Source organism: Schistocerca americana, chromosome 3 (assembly GCF_021461395.2).
Source record: "Schistocerca americana isolate TAMUIC-IGC-003095 chromosome 3, iqSchAmer2.1, whole genome shotgun sequence".
NCBI classification, from domain to species: domain Eukaryota; kingdom Metazoa; phylum Arthropoda; class Insecta; order Orthoptera; family Acrididae; genus Schistocerca; species Schistocerca americana.
This window is the reverse complement of record NC_060121.1, coordinates 373,496,141-373,510,328: the sequence shown is the minus strand read 5'-3', so window position 1 is coordinate 373,510,328 and position 14,188 is coordinate 373,496,141. Positions and strand designations below refer to the sequence as shown.

General features: G+C 44.8%; 1 protein-coding gene across 1 annotated transcript in view; it reads right to left on the bottom strand.

Annotated features, from left to right (window-relative positions):
- Positions 1-14,188, bottom strand: part of LOC124606946 — a 313,756-nt gene that overhangs the window by 261,301 nt on the left and 38,267 nt on the right. The window lies entirely within an intron of this gene.

Below are 14,188 nucleotides of genomic sequence, written 5' to 3'. Positions count from 1 at the left end.
AAATCGTTTTAAAGCCTGTATCTTCTACAAAAAGTAAGTGAAAAATTTCAAACCCACATATGATGTATATCTCTACAATGTCTCTTAATCTGTCAAATATCTATTCTTAATTTTAATTAGGACAAGAGTTATGTTAATTTGTTTGAAACCATTTAAATTCTCGATTTCGCAAACAGCTTTTAACTTATCACGTCATTACCGGAAAACTATTGGTGTCACGGAAAAATTTTTTTTCCATTCATTACCAAAATAATGCACTCGGCAAAGAATCCTTAAAAGTTTTCGTAGTGCATCACGTTTCCTGTCTATAAATTTCTGAAAACAGCATTTTTAAGCAACCCTGTCAGTACTGAACTCAAAACAAGTATGACGTTTAAAATCTCTATCTCCTATAAATATTGTGTAAATATTTTGAAATTTACGTACAGTATCGGTCTCAGTGGTATCTATAAGCAAATCAAATATCTTTTCTTAATTTTAATTAGGGCCGTTGTTACACTAACTATTGAAGTGTGAGAAATTTTCGCGTCCGGAAAAGTTTTCTTCTTTAGATTGCAAATCTCGAAAACTATTACACACATTGAATAACATCTTGGTGTATATACAAAATGAAATAGAATTAAAATTCAGTCTAACTTACCGTAACGAGATGACGAGAGCTGGCCAAACAGTGTTTCTTAGTCTCACAACAAAAATAATAATTAATTGAAATAAATTCACAAACACAATATTTAATGGCAGAAGGTACACTACACACTAATCAGACAATGCGAAAACACCGCTTAATTCAGAATCAGAGTCAGCGGAACTATCCGCGTCGCTGCTCGTATTGACAGATATAATCAAGTCCTCGACACTTTGTTGTAAGATACCTTCATTGTCCCATGCGTCCTGTATCACTCCTTTCACGTGATGTACTACCTTCTGCCAGTCTTCCGATGTCACAATTTCTACTGCCTCTTTCAAAAGGCGTTCCACTTCGGTTAATGTGAATTTCTTATGTTCTGCAGCAATATGCCGTTTAACCTGAGCCCAAATCAGCTCTATTGCGTTGAAATGGCAATGGCAAGGAGGCAATCTGAGCACTTTATGCCCGTATTTTTTTGCTACTTCATCCACAATGTAAATCGGGTTCTGTGGCTTGTGTTGCGATACAAGTTCTAATAATTCTGCCCTTGTAAAATTACTGTCGAACTGCACCTTATGTTTCTGTAACCAGCTAACAATGTCGTTTTTCCTCGTTGCCTTTGTGGGTGCTTTGTCTTGTATTACTGAATGATAAGGAGCGTTATCCATAACAATGATAGAGTTTTTTGTTAAGTTCTGGAGCACACAGTCTTCAAACCATTTCACAAAAGTATTGTGGTTCATCTCTTCGTGGTAGTCGGAGGTCTTATTTGAACTGAATAGCAGCAGACAATTTGGAATGAAACCTTTTGAATTTCCGTGTGCTACAATTATCCTTTTTCCTCTGCCGATCGGAGCTGACATACTTCCGCTGATGGTACCGTCTGTCCAGCCTTTTTTTAAACTGTGTCCTGCGTTCACCCACGTCTCATCAAACCAAATGATATCATCAAAATTTGTCCCCACTAATTCTCTAAGAAAGCGGCATCGCCAGGCTGCAATATCTTGGCGTTGGTAACTTTGTGCCAGAGATGGATTTATAGTGGAATCCCAACATTTTCACGATTCGTAACAAAGACGATTTACTACCCTGAAACAGGTCAGCCGCTGTGAGGGTAGCATGTAGTTTGAGTGTTGGATACTCCTTCCTCGAATAAAATGCGTATATTTGACGACGAATGCCATCTTCCTGAAAAGAGTCAAGTTTCGTGACCATCTTCTCTAGTCGCCTCTTTTTCCCAGGTGTATCCAATTTAGATGATTCACTTGAGCCTTCTTTCGTGAATTTCTCCTTGCAGATTCTTATTACTGATCGTTCGCTAACTTGCAGAGCAGCTGCAGTTCGCTCCACCACCTTATCCAAAGGAACGAGAGGCCCTCCTGCATCCCTCTCTCTCTCAAAATACTCCCTTAAGGAACACACGTATTCACGCGCCTGACTGCGTATAACGACGCCATGTCCGCCACTTTTTGGAGGTTTCCGAGGAGTGTGCAGCCTCGACCTCCCTCTCTTGCGACTGCTTCCGCCAGACATCGTAAACACGCGAAGCTACAAGTCGCTCAAATCTCTCACCCGCACGTCTACAACGGCTCGCTGAGGACTGGCTGGCACAATGCCTTAAGTCAGCTCAGCAGAGCGAAGTGGCAACGCAGTGGCAGCCGACAGCGCCGGCTGCCATTGGTTTATTGGTGGCGGGAGCTCGTTGCCTGTCAAGTGACAACTACTTCAAATCAGACTATAACATTGTGTCGGATCACCTCCTGTCCGGTGTGAAACAGCAACTCTACGTGGCATGGACTCGACAAGTCGTTGGAAGCCCGCTGTCGAAATATTGAGCCATGCTGCCTCTATAGCCGTACATAATTGTGGAACTGTGGCCAGCGCAGAATTTTGCACACGAACTGACCTCTCGACTATGTCCCATTAATGTCCGATGGGATTATACTGGGCTCCCTGGGTGGCCAAATCATTCGTTCGAATTGTCCACGATGTTTTTCAAACCAGTCCCAAACAACTGTGGACCAGCGACATGGCGCGTTGTCATGGGAACATGAAGTCCGTAAATGGCTGCAAATTGTCTCCACGTAGCCGAAGATAACCATCTCCAGGCCGGCCTCTGTGGTCGAGCGGTTCTAGGCGCTTCGGTCTGGAAGCGCGAGACCGCTACGGTCGCAGGTTCGAATCCTGCCTCGGGCATAGATGTGTGTCATGTCCTTAGGTTAGTTAGGTTTAAGTAGTTCTAAGTCTAGGGGACTGATGACCTCCGATGTTAAGTCCCGTAGTGCTTAGAGCCATTTCAACCATTTAACCATCTCCAGTCAATGATCGGTTCAATTGGACGACAGGACCCAGTCCACTCCATGTGAACTCAATCCACACAACTATGGAGCCACCACCAATTCGCACATTGCATTGTTGTCAACCTATGTCCATGGCTACGTAGGGTCTGGGCCACTACCGAACCCTACAATCAGCTCTTACCAACTGACATCGGGACTCATCTGACCAGGCCACAATTTTACAGTCGTCTAGAGTCCAACTGATATGACCAGCACCCCACGAAAGGCGCTGCAGGCGATGTCGTGCTGTTAGCAAATGCATTCGCGTCGGTCGTCTGCTATCACAGTTCATTAACGCCAAATTTCACCGCCATGCTCCATCGGACATGTTCGTCGTACGTCTCACATTGATTTCTGCGGTTATTTCGCGCAGTGTTGCTTGTCTGTTGGCACTGATAAATTTACGCGAACGCCGATGCTCTCTGTCGTCAAGTGACAGACGTCGGCCACAGCGTTGTCCGTGGTGAGAGGTAATGCGCGATACTTAGTATTCTCGACCCACTCTCGACACTGAAGATCTCGGAATATTGAATGCGCTAACGATTTCCGAAATGGAATGTCCCTTGCGTCTAACTCCAACTACCATTCCGCGCTCGAAGTCTTAATTCCCGCAGTGAGGCCGTAATCACGTCGGAAATATTTTCACATGAATCATCTGAATACAAACGACAGCTCCACCAAAGCACTGCCCTTTTACACCTTGTCTACGCGATATTACCGCAATCTGTGTATGTGCACATCGCTATCCCACGACTTCTGTCACCTCAGTGCATAACGGGGTGTATTGTCATGCCGATACAGAGAATCATCGCCTCCCAACTGTTCCTATACTGTACCAGGTGCACAGTGCTGTAAACTGTGTTCGTATCACTGCGTTATCTGTTTTCTGAAGCACAATGAGGAGAGCACGCCCTTACCACGAAAAACACCCCCATACCGTAATACCATCTCCTTCACACCCCACTGTTGGCATTATACATGATGGTATGTAACGTTCTCCTAGCATTCAACAAACCCAAACTGTTTCATCGGATTGCCACACCGTATAGTGTGATTCACCCTTCCAAAACATTCATTTCCAGTCATACATCGGTCAATAGAAAATTTTTGCGAGTCTACATCTACATGGTTACTCTGCAATTCACACTTAAGTGCCTGGCAGAGGGTTCGTCGAACCATTTTTATACTACTTCTCAACCATTCCACTCTCGAATGGCGCGTGGGAAAAAGTAATACCTAAATCTTTCCGTTTGAGCTCTTATTTATTTTACTATGATGATCATTTCTCCCTACGTAGATGGGTGTCAACAAAATATTTTCATATTCGGAAGAAAAAGTTGGTGATTGAAATTTCGTAAACAGATCTAGCCGCAAAGAAAACCGCCTTCGTTTCAGTGAATTCCCCCCCAACACGTGTACCGTATCAGCTATACACTCACCTCCGTTGCCGGATAACACGAAACGAGCTGCCCTTCTTTGCACTTTTTCGATGTCAAACTTCCTGGCAGATTAAAACTGTGTGCCCGACCGAGACTCGAACTCGAGACCTTTGCCTTTCGCGGGCAAGTGCTCTACCATCTGAGCTACCGAAGCACGACTCACGCTCGGCCCTCACAGCTTTACTTCTGCCAGTATCTCGTCTCCTACCTTCCAAGCTTTACAGAAGCTCTCCTGCGAACCTGGTAGAGCACTTGCGCGTGAAAGGCAAAGGTCTCGAGTTCGAGTCTCGGTAGGGCACACAGTTTTAATCCTCCAGGAAGTTTCATATCAGCGCACACTCCGCTGCAGAGTGAAAATCTCATTTTTCGATGTCCTCCGTCAATCCTACCTGGTAAGGAATCCATACCGCGCAGCAATATTCCAGCAGAGGACGGACAAGTGTAATGTAGGCTGTAATGTAGGTTTGTCGCATCTTCTAGGTGTTCTGCCAACAAAGCGCAGTCTCTGTTTCGCTTTCTCCACAATATTATCTATGTGGTCTTCCCAATTTAAGTTGCTCGTAATTGTAATTCCTAGGTATTTAGTCGAATTGACAGCCCTTAGATTTGTGCGATTTATCGCACACCCAAAATTTATCGGATTTCTTTTAGTACCCATGCCGATGACCTCGCACTTTTGTTTAGTGACAATTGCCGCTTTTCGCACCATACAGAAATTCTCTCTAGATCATTTTGTAACTGCAGTTGATCGTTCGATGATTTTACTAAACGGTAAATTAAAGCGTCATCTGCAAACAATCTAAGGGAGCTACTCAGATTATCACCGAGATCGTTTATGTGAATCAGGAACAGCAGAGAGCCTATGACAGTATCTTGCGGAACGCCAGTATCACTTCTGTTCTACTCGATGATTTACCGTCTATCACTACGAACTGTGACCTCTGAGAGGAAATCACGAATCCAGTCACAGAACTGAGACGATAGTCCATATGCACGCAATTTGATTAATAGTTGCTTGTGAGGAACGGTATCGAAAGTCTTCTGGAAATCTAGGAATATGGAATCGATCTGAGATCCCTTGTCGACAGCACTCGTTACTTCATGGGAATAAAGAGCTAGCTGCGTCGCACAAGAACGATATTTTCTGAATCTGTGTTGGTTATGTATCAGTAAGTCAGTAACACAGAGTAGGATCTAGAAGTATGGCTCTCTGATAATAAATGACTTAGTGAGAGGAGTAAATTGGGACTATCGATAAAAGAAGATGCAGAACATCCACAAGTGAAGGTAGAGAAGCGGAATAAAGTGCGCGGGCAAAAGTATGATTTTGAGTTTATGTCTCGGACGGGTGGAGCCGCATCAACATAGCAACTACCAAATAACAACTACAATTTACGTTGTTGGGTTGGGGTTGTTTTGGGGAAGGAGACCAGACAGCGAGATCATCGGTCTCATCAGATTAGGGAAGGACGGGGAAGGAAGTCGGTCGTGCCCTTTCAAAGGAACCATCCCGGCATTTGCCTGGAGAGATTTAGGGAAATCACGGAAAACCTAAATCAGAATGGCCGGACGCGGAATTAACCGTCGTCCTCCCGAATGCGAGTCCAGTGTGCTAGACACTGCGCCACCTCGCTCTGTAATTTACGTTGTCTCGTGGTCTAGAGCCTATATAATCAGTAGTCTCAAGAGAGCTGCGCGGGATTAGCCGAACGGTCTGGGGCGCTGCCGTCATGGACTGTGCGTCTGGTCCCGGCGGAGGCTCGAGTCCTCCCTCGGGCATGGGTGCGTGTGTGTTTGTTCTTAAGATAATTTAAGTTAAGCAGTGTGTAAGCTTATGGACTGATGACCTTAGCAGTTAAGTCCCATAAGATTTCACGCCATTTGAACAGTCTCAAGAGAAACTATTGCGACTGTGAGTAGCGCCTGTCTCCATACGATGCTGAATCTCAATTGTTAGCCATCATCTTACTGCGTCCTACAGTCAGCAACCTGGCTCCATAACTGGAATCCCAACACCGTCTATAGTACAAAAACTGTAGTGCTCAAAAAATTATGAAAGTCAGTAACTTTACATTTCCGGTTGCTGAAGCTATAAAAATTACTAAGGACGTGTGACAAGTTCAAAAATGGCTCTGAGCACTATGCGACTTAACTTCTGAGGTCATCAGTCGCCTAGAACTTAGAACTAATTAAACCTAACTAACCTAAGGACATCACACACATCCATGCCCGAGGCAGGATTCGAACCTGCGACCGTAGCGGCCGCCCGGTTCCAGACTGTAGAGCCTAGAACCGCACGGCCACTCCGGCCGGCGTGTGACAAGTCACTCGCGTATCTGGATGGATAAAATTTACGTTTGGACACTGTGTGTGTGTGTGTGTGTGTGTGTGTGTGTGTGTGTGTGTGTGTGTTTTTGCAATTTACAGGCGCTCAGTGGCTATGTCATCAGGGCCCTTAGAAATATCATAAAAAACAAATGTGCAAAAAATGGCTAAAAATGTTGTCACACATTGAGGAGTAAACCAACAAAAGACACACACACACACACACACACACACGCTAGCTCACTCCCACCTCACAAGCGTTGACCCACACGATCACTTTATCTTACAAGCCGTAAAACAACGGTGAAAGCGTGAAAGGTGCTTCACCTACGATTAAAACATTACTAAAACGACACAGTAGCTAATAAATCAGAACAGGGAAATGTGACTGGCTTACCACTGACAAAAAATAGGGATGAGCCAGTCTGTAGATAGCCTCAACGGTACTAAAATTGAATGTAAAACAAGACATACGAGATAAAAGCTAAAAGAACAACATAGGGAAATGTGACTTGCTGACCACTTATAAAAAACAAAGGTGAGGCAGTCACCAGTTAACACAATAAGAACTTGTCCCTAAAATCCTACGAAACATGTTGCACATATCACAAAACCTTAAAATTCTAACCACATTCGTTTGAATGTCACGTAAAATAGAGGGCAGATCCGGCGGCAAATCTGCCTTGACCTCTGGTCTGAAAATAAAACACAGTAGTAAAATTTGGCATACAACGATGTATACGCCACAAGCACCACATATCGGAGGTTCCTCTCGCCGGAGCAAGAAGCCATGCATCACAGAGTTGTAGCCTATGTAACGACAAGTGAGGAAGATCTCATCCTGTCTGCGTGGCTGGAAGGAACTATGCCTCTGTCGTGTTGCGGACTTTACTAGACTCAGCTGTCAGTCGAGGCGCTCTTCTTCCTTTCGACGAATGACTCTGTACCTCAACAGCGAGGTAATTGCTTGCAGCTTCTGCCATCCAGCAGAAAGGCACCTCCTTCCCCAGCCCTGGATACTCTGAACTACTTTATGGGCTGGATACAAGCGTTGCAAAGACTGAAGAGAGCACCCAGAGAGTTGGAACAGACGAGGGATTCAGCAGGCACGGCACGTCACATCTGCTCCAGCGCCCTGAAGATCGCAGATAATTCACATCGAAGACAGTGAAGTCTTGACATACTCTGATGAAACCCAAAGGAGATACAAGTGTAATCGCAGGATGGAGTTAGCTGAAGCGTTTTTGGAATAGTGCGATGAATGACTACACCTGTTTGGCAACAAATTTTGTTTCTGTGGGGATTCACAGCCTCAAGATGCTTAATAAACGTAAACATGGTCCGTAGCAGGTTGTAATGCTAAGTTTATGTAAGCGAGCGATTGGCTAATTTCGACTAAGCGTCACTGTCAAGCACCTGCAAAACCGACTTGGAAAAGCAGTACACTGTCTGTATGCATCGCCACGTATAAATAACACTTTACACGCCTCACATTAAGATAAAACATTACTGTACAAATTTCTTATTTACATTTGTAACAACCGTGTTTCATGTCATTTTATGTTCGGAAGAGGCAATGGAACGCTACGAGAAATGTGTAATGCTACACTGTTTGCTTTCCTGTTGAGGTTTCGAAAGTGTACATAAAAGATGAGCAGGGTAACATTTCACATACACAGCAGGAAATGACTGCGAGGAGAAAATAAATAATAAGCTCTTTCTCCGCACTATTCGCGGATGCCAATGAGATGGGTGTGGACGGGGCGAGGGAGGGGGGAGGAAGGGGGAGGGGGACAGGAGGAAGGGGGAGGGGGACAGGAGGAAGGGGGAGGGGGACAGGAGGAAGGGGGAGGGGGACAGGAGGAATGGAGGGGGGAGGGGGGAGGGGAGGGGGGAGGGGGAGGGGGGAGGGGGAGGGAGGGAGGGAGAGAGGGAGAGCGAGACAGAGGTACCACAAGTACCGTCCATCACCCACTGAAATAGCCTGCGGAGAATAGCTGTAGATACAGAACAGCACGTTAGTTACACCTAAGTCACGCAGCCGGCCACAGCGCACCAGCGCCGCTGGCTGGACCGGCGAGACGATCAATAGAGGCGCGTAAACTGTTTAAACAACAGCAGACGCGGAGGCGGCAGGTGCCCTGTGTGTTAAGTGCGGAGCAACAGGTGGCGCTGCGTAAGCGTCTCCTGCCAGCGCGGCGGGACGCTACACCGGCACTGGGCGTGGGGCTGCCCGCTGAAAAGTGAGATACTTCTGCCAGTCGAAACAGCTGTACAGCGCACTGACGTACAATAATACGCAAACTACCTTCAACATCTATGTTTGTATCAGAACAGGCATTCATAAAAAAGAACATGAATAAGAAACGCACATGAAGCGAAGGAATGAATCAAAGAAACCAGTGGCTCTGGCTCTCGTTCGGGAACAACTTGGGTCAAATACGGATGTGGCTAGTCATATTCCGTTTCTGCTTCGGTGTATGTTAATAAGAGGATTTTAGAATAGTTTCCTCTAGATCTTTTTCCTTCCGCCGTTTTGTTCTTTACTTTAAGGCAGATCGCCACAGTAATACACACTGGGGTGACAAATGTCATGGGATAGCGGTATGAACATGTACATATCGCAGTATCGCGTACACAAGGTGTAAGAGGGCAGTGTATTGGCGTAGCTATCATTTGTACGCTAATGAAAAAGGTTTCCGACGTGATTAGGGTCGCACGACGGGAATAAACAGACTTCAAACTTGGGAATGGTTGTTTGAGCTAGACACACGGGACATTCCAGTTTGGAAATCAACAGGGAATTCAATATTCCCAAAGCCACAGTGTCAACAGTGTTCTGAGGATGCCAAATTTCAGGCATTACCTCTCACCATTGACAATGCAGAGGCCGACAGTTTTCACTTAACGACCGAAGGCAGCCGTGTTTGCGGAAAGTTGTCAGTGCTAACAGACACGCAACACTGCGGTAAATAACCCCAGAAATCAATGTGTGACGTACGACGAACCTATTCGTTAGGACGGTGCGGCGAAATTTGGCGCTAATGGACTATGGCTGCAGACGACCGATGTGAGTGCCTTTGCTAACAGCACGACACCGCCTGTAGAGCATCTCCTGGTCTCGTGACCATGTCGGCTGGACCCTAGATGACTGGATGATGAGTCGCGATTTCAGTTGGTAAGAAATGATAGTAGGGTTTGAATGTGGCGCAGACCCCACGAATCCATGTACTCAAGTTCTCAACAAGGTACTGGTGGTGGGTCCGTAATTATGTCGGCTGTGTTTACATGGAATGGACTAGGTTCTGCTTATTTCGCCTACTTTGAGATTATTTGCAGCCATTCATGGACCTTATGTTTCCAAACAGCGTCGGAATTTTTATGGATTGACAGTGCTCCATGTCCCCTTTCGCGACTGGTTTGCAGAACGTTCTGTACAATCCGAGTGAATGATTTGGCCAATTAGACGGTCCGACATGAATTCCAACGAACATTTACGGGACACATTCGAGAGGCCAGTTCGTGCACAACATCCTGCACAGGGGGCAACACTTTCGCAATAATGGATGGCTATAGAGGCAGTATGGCTGAATATTTCTGTAGAGAACTTCCAACGACTTGGGGAGTCCTTGCCACGTCAAGTTGCTGCGCTGCGCCGGGCAAAAGGAGGTCCGACACGATATTAGGAGGTATCACACGGCTTGTCACAGCAGTGTACTTCGCACAAGATGCTTCGTCTCTGCATAAGAACTGCAACATCTGTCCACTTAAACCTGCTTACTATTGTCAATCCTTTGTCTCTATCTACAGTTTTAAGTCCGTCCACCCTCCCCCCATCGCACACTTCCCTCCATTACAAACTGATGGTACCTTGGTGCCTCAGTGTGTGTTAGCGACACGTCATCTTGTGTGTTCCTACCCCCATGCTTCTGCTGTATTCAATGGCGGTCTGCATTTACAGTTCTCAAGTCGCAATATATGCTAGTTCAAAAATGGTTCAAATGGCTCTGAGCACTATGGGACTTGACATCTGTGGTCATCAGTCCCCTAGAACTTAGAACTACTTAAACCTAACTAACCTAAGGACATCACACACATCCATGCCCGAGGCAGGATTCGAACCTGCGACCGTAGCAGTCGCGCGGTTCCGGACTGAGTGCCTTAACCGCGAGACCACCGCGGCCGGCAACAATATATGCTATTAGTGGACAAATTATTCCTCTTAAGATTCTTGCCTTCGAATGGTTGTGATTGTACCGCTGAATTGGCTGTATTAGTAGCAGATGTTCGTAGCTAGCTCAGATCGTTTCTCATTCCCCTACAGCCTTTGAGTTTTATGAATGCCACAGGCCATGTCATGGTGGGTTGACGCGGCGTTAGTATTTGTGTGTAGCAGAAGCACTCTGAGCCTGAAACTTTGGATTGCAGTGGCAAGCATACCACGCAGAGCTGCATTGAAACTTGTTTTGAGTATGCTAAAGGCGTACCTTCACTCTTAAATTAAGTGCAATTCTACTGAAGTGATTGCTGTTAGCAACCGATCTCTTTTGATTAAACTCTCAAAGTTGATTCTTGTGGGACCTTATTTGAAAGTCCTCATTTCGTATCACTGCTTAACTTATGACGTGAAACAGCTGTGTTATTAATATAGGAGACTAACTTAAGAAAGAAGTTATCTTCGTCCAACGCTGTCACCGTAGCTGTCTCGTGACTTTGGTAATTTCCCATATTAGTTTCCTTCCACTAATTACTGCCTCAATAAATGTGTCTGATATAAGATGTTCTTGGATGGGTGTTTTATGTCCAGTAAATGTTATCAATAGAATGAATCCGACACCACTTTCCACTGAATGGTGAGTGACAGCCGTTAGCGTTGCCGTCTCTGCAGCTGACTGATGTGTCTCGATTGTTTTACTACGTGGTTGATCATTAAGCCTTACGAGTTTTATCGAAAGCTTTTGATTACTGTCTACGTTACTTGACTATGGGACAGTTGCCTCCCTTGTGTGCGGGCTGTTTAATTAGTGTTATTAAATTTCTCTCTCATTGGTTACGTAACTTTGTGTCAGTTACGCTGACCGAGTTTGTTTAAATGATTATTGTTGTTTCTTAATTCTCCGTACCATATAATTTTAAGAAACTTTGAAACAAAGGAATCAGCTGTAGTTTTAAATTCAAAATCTTTTGTCAACTGTTTTAATTTGATATTTCCTTAATTCGTCCTCTGGGACATAAAATATTGACTGTTAACAATTAAATAGATTACCTTGTGAATGTTTAGTTTTAATAAATATTTGGACGTGTCAGTCTGCCTTTTTAACACCGAGTCCACGCTCCACTTATTTATTTGGTACATCAGAAAAGCGTTTCTGACATTTGAATTTATATTATAACAGCTAACCAAGCCGCCTCTCTCGTGTGTAAGTGTCCACGGCTGGACGATTTATCTGGTATTGCGGTAATAAATTGTACACACAAACCTTCCTTATGAGAGTCGGTCTATCTATTGCTGAAAACTGTGTCTAAATCCCTACAGTGGTTCCTGGGATTAGCCTTCAGATTCAGACGGAAAAAGGAAATAAGAAACGAAGACGTTAACATATACCTATCTTTTTCAGAAACACTTTTCTTGGCACTGTCAGTCATCGTTTCATATCCTGCTTGCTTCTGCCATCGTCTGTTATTTGGATACCGAAAATCTCACTCATCACAAGCAACAACAACTGTCTTTCTCAATGTCTCACCGTTCACAATGTGTCAAATTAAGGTTCAAAGATAGTCCAGCTGTTCACATGACAAATTTTGGTCTACAGTCGCCTCAGACACAAATGAAACATGAACTAATACTAGTAAATAGGTGAAATAGAAACACCATATTTGCACGAGGCTCTATCAGAGAGCATCAGGGATTGACTGTCAGCGCTGTGTCGTATATGAGGCAGTAAACACGTAAGCGCAAAGGGCACATACTAACTGTATTTGAGTTGGTCAAAGAGCAGCGTTTTCTTCCCGTAGCCTGACATAAATGAAGCAACTCACTGCCGCGAATCACGTGGCCTGTGCGAACCAAAATCGACGCTACGTGTAACAGTCCTCCAGGTTTTCTGAGAGACAACTGGCAGTCAACATGCAAGATAAAGAATGCTAGAATACGTGACGCAGTCTCAACTTTTGTACCACTGTTGATACTACTGGTTATAGGATTTCTGTAGTGCGTTGTCAGCATTAAATATATGTATTACATAGAGGACAAACAAAACGTGTACTGTGTGGACTGTAAATTCTCTGATACTTTACCTCCGGAAGAGAAAAGCCCGATTATATAGAAACAACAAAATACCAGTGGTTCTGAAGGCGGAATATACACGGAAATTGGGACTGCTTGAGCTCACGGCGATATACAAGTAATAAGTTCTTGTTACACAGGTGCAAAGTACGGCGAGGAATTAACTCGGTGGTCAGCCTGGAACAGCGACGAAATAGTATTTAGAGAAAAGAGGAGGTGTATGAACTTCAAGAACTCTGATGTCACATCAGTACCAAGCATTGAAGAGAATGCTGGAAGGCGGTAGTAATATAAAAACGCTGTATAGAGCAAAGAAACTAAAACAGTATTACAGAAAGGGAAGATCAAATGAATGAGGGCGAGACTGAAGAGAATGTTGGAAGGCGGTAGTAATATAAAAACGCTGTATAGAGCAAAGAAACTGAAACAGCATTATAGAAAGGGAAGATCAAATGAATGAGGACGAGATAGGTGTCACTAAATGGCGAGAATACTTTGAAAGAGCACTGAAACTGCCTAATTCGGACCAGGGCCCCTGAAGCAGATGAAAACACCTCCCAATTATAAAGGACGCTAAGAAACGAGCCATTTGGCATGCAGGACATATTTACCAGCTCCGCGTTCTAGCACTCACGGACCATTCATTACCGATCAACCACCGAGTCATCCTCCGCTAATGGCGTCGTTCGGATGAGGTATAGAGATGCGTAGAGTCAACACGTCGTTATCCCGGCCGTTGTCAGTTTCCCAGACCATGGAACAGCTACTTCTGACTCACGTAGCTCCTCAATTGGCATCAAGAGGCTGAGTGACAGAAAAGATCAGTAACAGTACCTCTGCATAGTAATAAGACGCTATGACCACATCGCTACGCAGACGGACGATTCAGGGCACATGAGACACACGAAATACCATCATACTCCAAGCAGAATGTAAAAAGGCAGTTGCTGACAAGTGTCTCGCCGACCTATCAGTATAATAAGCCATGATGTAAGATGCTAACACGAATATCTACAGGAAAGTAGAACGATCGGGAGCTGCCGAATTGGGAGTACTTCCATTTGGAATCTAGAGAATTGCAAGAAGACGCCAGGCAAAACTGATACTCCCACAGGAACACGCCAACCAATATGGACACTACTGCCACATATATGGGAAGATAGATTTTGAA